Genomic DNA, 10,605 nt, shown 5'->3' on the forward strand with positions numbered 1-10,605 from the left:
AGTATTGGTTCATAGTCGGCTGAATATGAGTCAGCAGTGTGCTCAGGTGGCCAAGAAGGCCAACGGCATCCTGGCTTGCATAAGAAGCAGTGTGGCCAGCAGGTCTAGGGAAGTGATTGTCCCCCTGTACTTGGCTCTGGTGAGGCTGCACCTCAAGTACTGTGTTCAGTTTTGGGCCCCTTGCTACAAGAAGGAGATTGAGGTGCTTAAGCGGGTCCAAAGAAGGGCAATGAAGCTGGTGAGGGGTCTGGAGAACAAGTCTTACGAGGAGCAGCTGAGGGAGCTGGGTTTGTTCAGCCTGGAGAAGAGGAGGCTCAGAGGCGACCTTATCGCTCTTTTTAAGTACATTAAAGGAGGCTGTAGCGAGGTGGGGATTGGTCTATTCTCCCACATGCCTGGTGACAGGACGAGAGGGAATGGGCTAAAGTTGTGCCAGGGGAGTTTTAGGTTGGATATTAGGAAGAACTTCTTTACCAAGAGGGTTTTTAGGCATTGGAACAGGCTGCCCGGGAAAGTGGTGGAGTCACCATCCCTGGAGGTCTTTAAAGACATTTAGATATTGAACTTAGTGATATAGTTTAGTGGAGGACTTGTTAGTGTTAGGTCAGAGGTTGGACTAGGTGATTTTGGAGGTCTCTTCCAACCTAGACAATTCTGTGATTCTGTGAGTCTGTGATCAGTAATGCTGGGATCCATTTGCAGGCTTAGGAGGATTTAACGTTACATAGGAAGAGGCCCAGAAATGAAAACAAGAAGCATGTGGTTCTTCTTACAGTGTGTGATGTACACAGAATGGCAATCTGGGGTAAAAAATAGATCCTTTAAAATCCTGTAGGAAGAGAAGCCCATACAAGTGAGAAGTGAAGTGAATACAGCTGAGCTGGAGGCTGGATCATGCTGAAAACAAGAGAGATATCAGTTTAATGTCACACAATAGAGCTGTCAGAAAAGCATTTATCTTGCTATTTTAATTATAAAAAAACAACACCACACAACAACAACACAAGAATAGACACATTTTTGCAGATTATTTTAAGAACTTAATTCTAGTTAAGTATGAAAAAAAAGGAGAGAATTTACTGTGACTTAAGCATCAACCAGGGATTTGTAGAGGCAGATTTGGTGCCTTGGAATGCCACTGATTTTCAACTGACCTTGATCACGTTACATATTTAAACCCATGTTTTAATATGTATATAAAATTGGAAGTCATATAGAAAAAAAAGTGGATGGTACAATAATATTCCATTGAGGACCACATGGCCTCAATTGAGGACTTGATTTTTCATAGTGATTAATATGTTCGAAGTGCATATAGTATCCTTGAATTAAGTTCCAAGAACAGTAAAAAAGGAAAGGACAAATCTGTGAAATGTTAAAATACAACTGTAAATTTTGAAGTCACCAAACCAGGCTGCAAGGATTTAGGATGGGGTGTAGAGAATAAGAAACACAGAATTGGTATCTTTTTATTATTATTATTATTATTTCCCCAATTTTCAATTAAATAATTTCAATGTGACTTGGGAATTTTATGCTGAGAGAGAAGATTGAATTCTTCTGAGCAATGTTAAAACATCTTAATCCAGCAACCCATCTGCAAGTGCTACCTCATTCACAATACTAATTACATTCCTACAACAGATGAGGAATTAAGTTCCTCAGGTCTTCTTCATCACAAACCACTCTTCCCCTTATCTGAGTGAGATGGAAGTCTTCTGAAAAGTAACACTCTCATTAAAAGTTCCGCTGTTTGGAAAGGGATGAAGCCAAGCTGAATTAACTTTATGAAAGCAACCTCTGATACGGTATTTCATATCTTCAGAATATGGATCACTTGATGTGCTCCTAACACACCCTTTCTTTTGCCTGAGTGGTTTGGAATGCTAAATCACAATGAAGCAAATACAGCATTCAATTTGTATGGATTTCTTAGTGTTGCTGGATCATTCCACATTTCCAAGCACTAAGCATAAAGGGACAGAATTCAAATTTATAACTCATATTAGCTACTCCGGCCAAGAGCAATTCCATATTTTAACATTATAGGCTGTTTTCAGTGACACTAGTTGGTCTCAGCTGCTTTCCTACTTGAACATATCTCAGAAAATGCTATATAGAAGTGTGACTGTTTTAGTACTGCACTATACCAGGCATTTATTTAAATTTTTAATTTATTTTTTTAACCTTTGACTTAATAATTCTTTTAAGCTCATGCATACTTGCATGTTTCAGAAGTTCAACTTTATGGCAAATAAACTTAATATGTGGATATTTTATTTTCAATACTGCTCTGGCCCAGTTTGGTATGTAATGACCCTAGCTATTTTTCTAGGTTCCTAGCACATTTGTATGTCTGTCTGCATTACTTTTATTCCTGCAATTATTGCCATAAAAAGATAAATGAAGGACAATAATCCATCTTATTTTAAAAATTAATTGTGGTTTTATACCATGCTATCTATATGTCCCCTGACTGCTTAAAAAAAATATATATATATATTAAAAAAACACTCTGAGGGAAAAACAAAAACTGTAGAGAAGAAATTAAAAGAAAAAAACAACAATTATTTTTTTACTCCTCTTTTTATAGGTATTGTCAACTGTGATCCCAATAAAAAGATAATCATCTAATAGGAAACAGTAGTGGATTTTTGTTTGAACTTTTAATTTGATGTGATGATTCTTTAGTTGGAGTTCTGTTTTGTGCAGGAGAGGTTCTGTGAGGAGCTGGCTGTAGCTGTCAGGGATGGAGGGGCTCAGACCTCTGGTCTTGGGTTTAATACCCAAGGCACCCCATGGCCGTTGCAAAGGTTTCCCATATCTCAGCTTCCACATCTGCTAAAAAAAATATGATCGTGTTTAAACAACTTTCTGGCCTTGGGGGTCAAGGAGTATTTCCTTGTCCCCCTCTCTTCCTGGCATGCAGTCTAGAATTACTCCTGTCATTACTCTCTGTAACTTGTTTCAAGTTATGGGGATCGTGCCACATTTTAATGCATTCCCAGCAACTGCTGCTGGCTTTACTTGAAGGCATGAGATCTGTAAGGGCTTTAGAAACTTGGAAGCTCTCTCTGTTCTGCTTCGGAACAGGAAATTAAACATTTTTAAATCAGCAGGTTTGTGTCCGACAGGTTTAAAGGCACCGTTGAGGAGCCTGACCATTAATGTTGATTTTCAATAACTCTTGCAACACAGGAAATTCTGAGGGAGCAAAAGAAAGTTAACATGCCAATATTTAAAAATAATAAAAGAAATGACCCAGGTAATTATAAGCCTGCCAATGTGACATAGATCCTTGCAAAAATAGTGGAACAACTAATACAAGACTGAATTAACAAAGAATTAACAGAAAGTACCATAATTAATGACAATTAATATGTGTTTATGGAAATGATCCTATTTCTGTAATTTTGGTTGATTAAAGGATAACAATGTTGGTGTACAATACTCAAATTCCTTTACCTGAAACAAAGTAAGAAAATCCTTATGAAAAATCTGGAAGATGACAAAATCACCATGTTGCATTAAATTCTTTAGAAACCGGGAAATGAGATCTCATTTTAAACTATGAAAAGGTGTCTCCAAAGCAGCCCCATGGAGATCAGACCTTGATTCTACCCTATTTCATGTTTCTGTCAGTGATCTGTAAAAATGGGGTCATTGCTGATAAATTTTACATGACTTAAATGGAAAATGGGAAAAGAAAGAAAAAAAGAAAAAAAAAAAAAAAGATGACAGAGCAGAGATCCAAGAAAATCAGGCTTCGGTTATCAGCTGGGAAGGAGTAAACAAGGTACACTGCAAATTTTATGGTCATATGTGTACCAAACCACTCTCCCCTTTTTGGTGGCAGCATGCTATCAGACAGTTTTGTTCCTTTTGGCCATGAGTAGTGGTGCACAGTCATGGTGAAAGATCCACTGAGCTGAGCTTCAGCAAGATCCCGCTTCTCTGTGTTGCACTGGCAGCAGTGCCAAGACTCTAGAGCTGATTCCAGTTCTTTCTCCACAATAGAAATGGAATTTTTTTGACCTGATTCAGAATAAGATATTTCTAGGAGGCTTTTTAATTTAGCTGATAAAGATAAAGCAAGATCCTGGACCAGAAAGGAATTCAGACTAAGTTTAAAGCACATATATCCATCATTCTGCTAGGCTCAATTTGTTCATTCAGTCCTGGTTAAAAATAAAAAAATTACAGGTAACAGGAGAATATATATATATATATATATTTCCCATGCTATTTCTCCGTAATCCCTTTTTGTAGCATTTGACATACTTTCCATCAGAAATTTCTGTCAAATCTGTTCCTATCAATGTTGAAAATATTCTCTGATACAGCACATTTTGACAGTTCTATTTTTTTTTCAAAATTGTGTAATCATTTCACTATGTGGACTTGAGATCATTCCAAGCCAAAAAGGTTATGGCATCATTTTCAATTTATTTTCAAAAGCTGCTGAAGGTAAACAAGACATCTGCCAAAACATGTCAGTTGATTTTGATCACACGTATTTCACTCTTCGCAAAGTACACCTGTCTTATCTGCAGTTTATCCGAGTTGCTAATAGAGGTTGGACTAGTTTGGCAGAACTGCTGCAACAAGTACATATGAAATACTTGAAAAATCATCCAAACATGAAAATGTGCAAGATACTGAACTGTGGTCTTCAGCTTTTTCTGCAGCATAAGTTTCTAAATTTGCTGTCAGAAATTGCATCTCCTCTGTGTGTTCATTGCCATGCGAGTTTACTGCCTCTTCTCTTATACTTGCTGGTTGATTTAGTTTTTGTTTCCATTAGTCAAGACATGGTGATTGCTCTGACATTTTAAAAACGCATTTCTAAAAGTATTTTCCTTCTGAATTTGTCTCATTTGACTTTGTGGCTTGGTTTTAGCTCTATCTTTGTTTGCTGTTATTGAATTTCTGTTCACCGTATAGATTTTTATTAGACTGACCAAATTATTACAGAACTTTCTCTGTTCATAGGGGAAAATCTTCAGTAAAATTAGATTTTTTGTTTGTTTCTTTGTTTTTCAATTTATTTAATGAGGTTGATTGTACAATTCGTTCTCCGTTTTCTCTTAAATGCATCAACGAGCATCCTCTGAGAACTCCGGACACTAACTGGGCTTAATATCCGAGAAGCAGTCACACAAATGTCAAATGTAGGGTTCTGGTAGGGTGAAACAGGAGTTTTTACTTGGGCGGTATAAACTATATTATAAGTCTGGCCACGGTGTCACTCCAAGCAGTTATTCTTAGCTAATTATTTACCAAGGCTTCTAACACCTGCTCCTGATTCCCAGGAGAGGCTCCCATGTCCTAGAAACATGATTTACATTTCTTTTTTTGAGTGGGTGATCTTACAGTTGGTGATACTGAAATTTGTTTTGCAATGTCTGTATCCAGATTATTCAGCATATCTTATAGCAGCAGCTTGTCTTTTCATTGCCTATGATTTCCTCAGCTGTGTCAGACCTGAAGTGTGTCAGGTCTGGCATCTGTATCAGGGATAGCCTTGTGCTAGCTAACTTAGCTTCTAGGTTAGCTGAAATATTTAAATGAATTCTTCTTCACCATTACATTTTGTGATTTCCCAGCTTTTAATCCATTTATTATGTGGTGTGATAGTTTTCTTTTTCGTTTGTTTATTTTTTATTTTTTTTTAATTAAAATATAAAGTAAGACTAAGTCAAATACTTTAAAAAAGGATAAGCTTCTTGCACTGTCATTATTGTATATAACTTGAGGGATCCTGTACATATTCCATAACTGCTTTTCCATTCCAATTGAAGACTAGTACATTGTGGTTTCAGTAACCGATCATGCTTGCAACATTTTGGCTTTATATACTTCAGAGAAAAAGTCTGCTTCTTCTTGATTATCTTAGTGGCATCCAAACATTTTGTAATGGGCTCTTTCTAGACAGTCTTCTTTCTATTGTCAGGATAGTGCCTATGTTTTAGTAGGAGGAAATACTAAATATCATATGCATACTATTACCTTCAACTTCACAAACTCCAGCATTGCACCCATTTTAAACCTGCACAATGGGAAGAGTCAGTAATTTGGGTGTCATCACTATGACCATAATTAATCTTTGGGACTTTATATATAATCAATACTAACATTAACCCCTAGACACAAGGCTTTTCTGTAAGAGGGAAAAAAATCAACAACCGTAAAGCTCAGCTTTTTAATTGATCTTTTAGTCTTGCAAATCTTTATTTCATAAAATGCTTGGTGACACATAATTCTTAATTAACTATTCTAAATCAGTCACTCTAATGGAGGCTTGACTTTAAGGACTCATTTCTGGTTTTGTTTTCAAAACTTTCTTTCATAACAATACCGGTCAGATATTTCAATATATTAGACAAATCAAATCCTATATTTAAGGAAATGGCAGAGCAATTATAAAGCTGGTATCAGGCTTTAACTGGGACCTAGGCAAAGTGCATTCCATCCTTGATCTTGTCACAATATTTCTTCTAAAAATTTTGATTGAGTCATGCAGACCTGAGGATGGGTTTTTGGAAAAGTATGTTGAGATCTCAGCAACACGTGGAAATGTCTGAAAAAATTTTAAGTGACTTGCCTCCTACCAGCAGCCAGCCACCATGATTTCCACATGGTCAACAGTGCAGCTTAACCACCTTCATTCAGGTAGGATGTGTCAGCAGGAACCTTAAAAGACACGGGTTATATCAGATCACAGTTCCCTTTGTGTCTGGTCTAGTGGAAGTAGCTCCCTTCTGGTTTTCATAACAGTCTTCAATGCAATGCTTAAGTTCTTTCTTCAGAGAAACCCATCAGTAGAAAGGTGAGGGTGGAAAGGAGAGTCACCCTTCCTTTTAAACAGCACTGGAGACAGAAGCCTCTGTCCCTCTCTGATTCTATAACTGGTTGGAAAGTTCAGTGATTTTTATGTTAGCCTTGCAGCTTTTAGCTGTGCTATATAAGTTCTCAAGATACTGATCTAGGAAAACATACATTTACAGATTCACAGAATCACAGAATAGTTGAGGTTGAAAGGGACATCTGGAGGCCACCTGGCCAAACCCCTGCTCAAGCAGGGCCATCCAGAGCAGGCTGCCAAGGACTATGTCCAGGTGGCTTCTGAAGATCTCCAAGAAAGGAGACTCAACAACATCTCCAGGCAACTCGTGTCAGTGTTTGGTCACCTGCACAGTACAGAATTGCATCCTGGTGTTCAGAGGGAACTTCCTGTGTATCAGTTTGTGCCCATTGCCTCTTGTCCTGACACTGGACACCACAGCAAAGAGCCTGGCTTTGTCCTCATTGGACATCTTCAGGTATTCATAGACATTGCTGAGATCTCTCCTGAGCCTTATCTTCTCCAGGATGAATTTCCCTGGTTGTGATCTAACACCAGCTGAGGTGGTCAATTTGGTTGACAAATGAAAGGTCAATTCCCTCAGAGACAGAAAGTTTTCTACTCCAGACCCAAGTTGGGTAAGGTGAATTTAGTACAACCTAACAGTACAAAATAGAGATCAGGGATCTGGCAGAGGAACAAGTAGAAATAAAACTGCTCAAAGCCTAAGAGTGATGATGATCAGTGAGCAGTGGGCTGTGAGGTGTTCTGAATTGCATTAAAAGTGAGAAACTAGGAGATGGGCAGGAAAGGAGCATTTATCTGTATCTGTTGAGCTTCAGTACAGTGTTTTTTTTTTTTAAAAAACCTTCCTCGAATAAAAAGTACTGATTTAAGTTTGCAAATCAAACTTTAAATTAGAGTAGGGTTATATCTGAGGCTTGCTGGAGATAAATCCCAGTGAAACCCTGGGTTCACTAGAAAGACTCCCATTGACACAGCAGGGTTTTATTTCTTTATTGGTTTGAATCATACATAAGATGGAAGGGTCTTGTTTGAACTTTCATTCCACATAAATGTTAATGCATTTTGGAACACCCTGCCTACATTTTAGATCCTCAAGATCCTTTAAGGGTGTTTTTCTTAAGTTTCGAAAATATTCTCATTAAATCCATTAAAATGCATTTCTTAGAGTGTTTTAAAAACACTTATATTAAAAAGGAGCATTTGTCCCTATACGCATTAGTAATCCAAATGCCATTGTTTAAAATTAATCTACTGCAGTACTCTTTTGACACCAGAATTGCTCTTGAAAATTTTCCTTAGCATACTTTTAAAAAGACTTTTTAGCTTTTTTCTCTTACTGTACATGCATTTAACATCTCTTCATTTCAGTCCCTTTGTGCACTGAAGACCCACACTGTCTGCTGTGGTATTTAGTACTCCTCCACTTCCCTTGCATAGCAGTATGTGCTCAGTAATAGCTGTAATCTGCTTTTCTGGATAAATAATAGTTTTCAAACATCCTGCATATGTTCCTAAAACAAGGGGACTGCATGGAAATGTAGGATTCTCAGAAGAGCAATCTGACCTTAAATTGAAAGTCTGTGGTACAAACACACTGATCAACATGCCTGAAAGTAAAACAAGGAATGAGCTAACTTTATGAAATTTCCATGGTCTCTATTACTGTTTCAGCATCCTGAGTTGAAGACAGAGGAACTGCATGTTCCTTTCTTCCAGAATTGTCTGTCCCTTCAGTATAGGCTGTAAGTCCACATCGCAGCTGCTTTGCCCCACTTGATTGCTTCAAGCCAGCTGGAAACTGGTTAATGGAGCTGGCACTTCTGCTGACAGGTGGGAATCCTCTGTGGAAAAATAGTGGATTTCACAGCTTTTAATCATCTATCCTCTGTCTCTATGTCCTGGGTATTTTGGAGGAGAGAATGGAGTGGAAAGCTTCAGTGACGCTGTGAAGACCCCACGCACACTTTTAGGTCAGTCCCAAGGCCACTGCTGGAACTCTGTTCCTGTTTGCAGTGCTGGCTCTGTTTTGCCTTAGCCTCCATCCTGCACCAAAATTTCTCTTCATCAATACCTGGTCCAGAAACACAGCACATTTTCCAAGGCTTTCCTAGCATTTGTCCCTATCTCTGAATCATCAGCATCATCCTTCAATCATAGGATCACAGAATCATAGAATCGTAGGATCATAGACTGATGATTTAAGGTCCCTTCCTTTGTTGGAAGGGACCTTAAAGTCCATCTATTTTCCACCCCCTGACATGGGCAGGGACACCTCCCACTAGCTCAGGTTGCCCAAAGCCCCATCCAACCTTGCCTTGAACACTTCCAGTGAGACAGATGTGATAACATGATGCTTTTCTGTGACAGGAGCCACACTTGATTTGTGTTACTGGCACCTGAAGCCTCCTACCAGAAAGGTGTTTTTTTCACCACCATTTAAAAAAAAAAAAAAAAAAAAAAAATCATCCCCCTCTCTCTTTAAGTAATCCAATAATTGGCTGCCGAGGTGTGCAGAGGCTTCCACATCATCTCGCTGCTATGTGAGATAACACAATTAGAGCAAAACTTAAACTACCGGAAAATGCGTTGAGGTCCATTTCAGCCCCTATGGCCTGAAAAAATGTTAGAATTTATCATTTAGACGCATCATTTTGCAATGGCTTTCCTCTGTTTTGCAAAAGCATGAAAACATAACATAAGTAAAATTTTTCTTCTTGCCAGCACCACTTATTGTGTACTTGCTGAAGTATTTGCTTTTATCTGATAGAAGCCCATGAGTCCAAGGTCACAGTAGAATAGCATCCAATGCTTTCCTTTCCATACAAAAATTATTTTCTCTTGCTAATGTCTGTAGCCTTTTGCATTTCTCGCATTTATCTGGTATTCAAACTGGCTGGTAAACAGCTAATTTTAAGCTAACGTTGCAGTGCAGTTAATAAATGAATTCTGAATTTTCCACTACTAATTTTCACGCCACGAACCTAATTTTAAAGTTTTTTATAGTCAAATCAGGTAACGAATTATACTGTACTCAATCAAAACACTAACATGAACAAATTTTTGCTCTTCCTGAAGAGCACATTAAAAAACAATATTTATAAGAACTTCAGAAAAGTACTGAAAAAGAAACAAACAACAACAACCAACAGAAGAAGATCATACAGTAAGAAAGCAAAACTTTGCTGCATTGACTGTGAATTATATCTCTAGTAGTGAAGTGCCATTAAAAGCAAATAGATACGTATTTTCCTTGAAAAATGTTTATCTGTCCTTGTCAGTGCAATCATCTTTATTTTTTTCTTAACATAAACAGTTTTTTACTTACAAAACATTTTCTGTTGTAAATTCGTAAAGCTGCACACGTTAAATGTTCCTTCCTACCTTAAATCTAGCTTTCTTCAAACATATTGCAATCACTGAATCGTGGTGGGACAGCTCGCATGACTGGAATGCTGTCATTGAGGGCTACTGCCCTCTTTAGGAAAGACAGGCTGGGGAAGTGAGGGGGTGGGGTTGCCCTTCATGTGAGGGAGCAATTAGAGTGTACCCAGCTCCAGCTGGGGGAGGGTGAAGGACAAGTGGAAAGCTTGTGGGTAAGAATTAAGGGGTGGGCTGGTATGGGAGACATGGTGGTGAGGGTCTACTACAGGTCTCCAGATCAGGAGGAGGAAGTCAGTGAGGCCTTCTACGAGCAGCTGCTAGTAGCCTCATGATCACGAGCGCTGGTTCTCGTG

The 10,605-nt window shown here is 38.3% G+C and overlaps 1 long non-coding RNA gene across 1 annotated transcript; it reads right to left on the reverse strand.

Moving 5' to 3' along the window:
• Positions 1 to 7,847: 7,847 nt before the first annotated feature.
• Positions 7,848 to 10,357, reverse strand: LOC110351423 (uncharacterized). The gene is made up of 2 exons (XR_002398870.4): positions 10,253 to 10,357; positions 7,848 to 8,712 (listed from the first exon to the last, which is right to left on the reverse strand). It is a non-coding gene; the product is annotated as an uncharacterized lncRNA (long non-coding RNA).
• Positions 10,358 to 10,605: the final 248 nt, after the last annotated feature.

The sequence above is a fragment of the Anas platyrhynchos genome, chromosome 2 (genome assembly GCF_047663525.1).
Source record: "Anas platyrhynchos isolate ZD024472 breed Pekin duck chromosome 2, IASCAAS_PekinDuck_T2T, whole genome shotgun sequence".
In the NCBI taxonomy this organism is placed as follows: domain Eukaryota; kingdom Metazoa; phylum Chordata; class Aves; order Anseriformes; family Anatidae; genus Anas; species Anas platyrhynchos.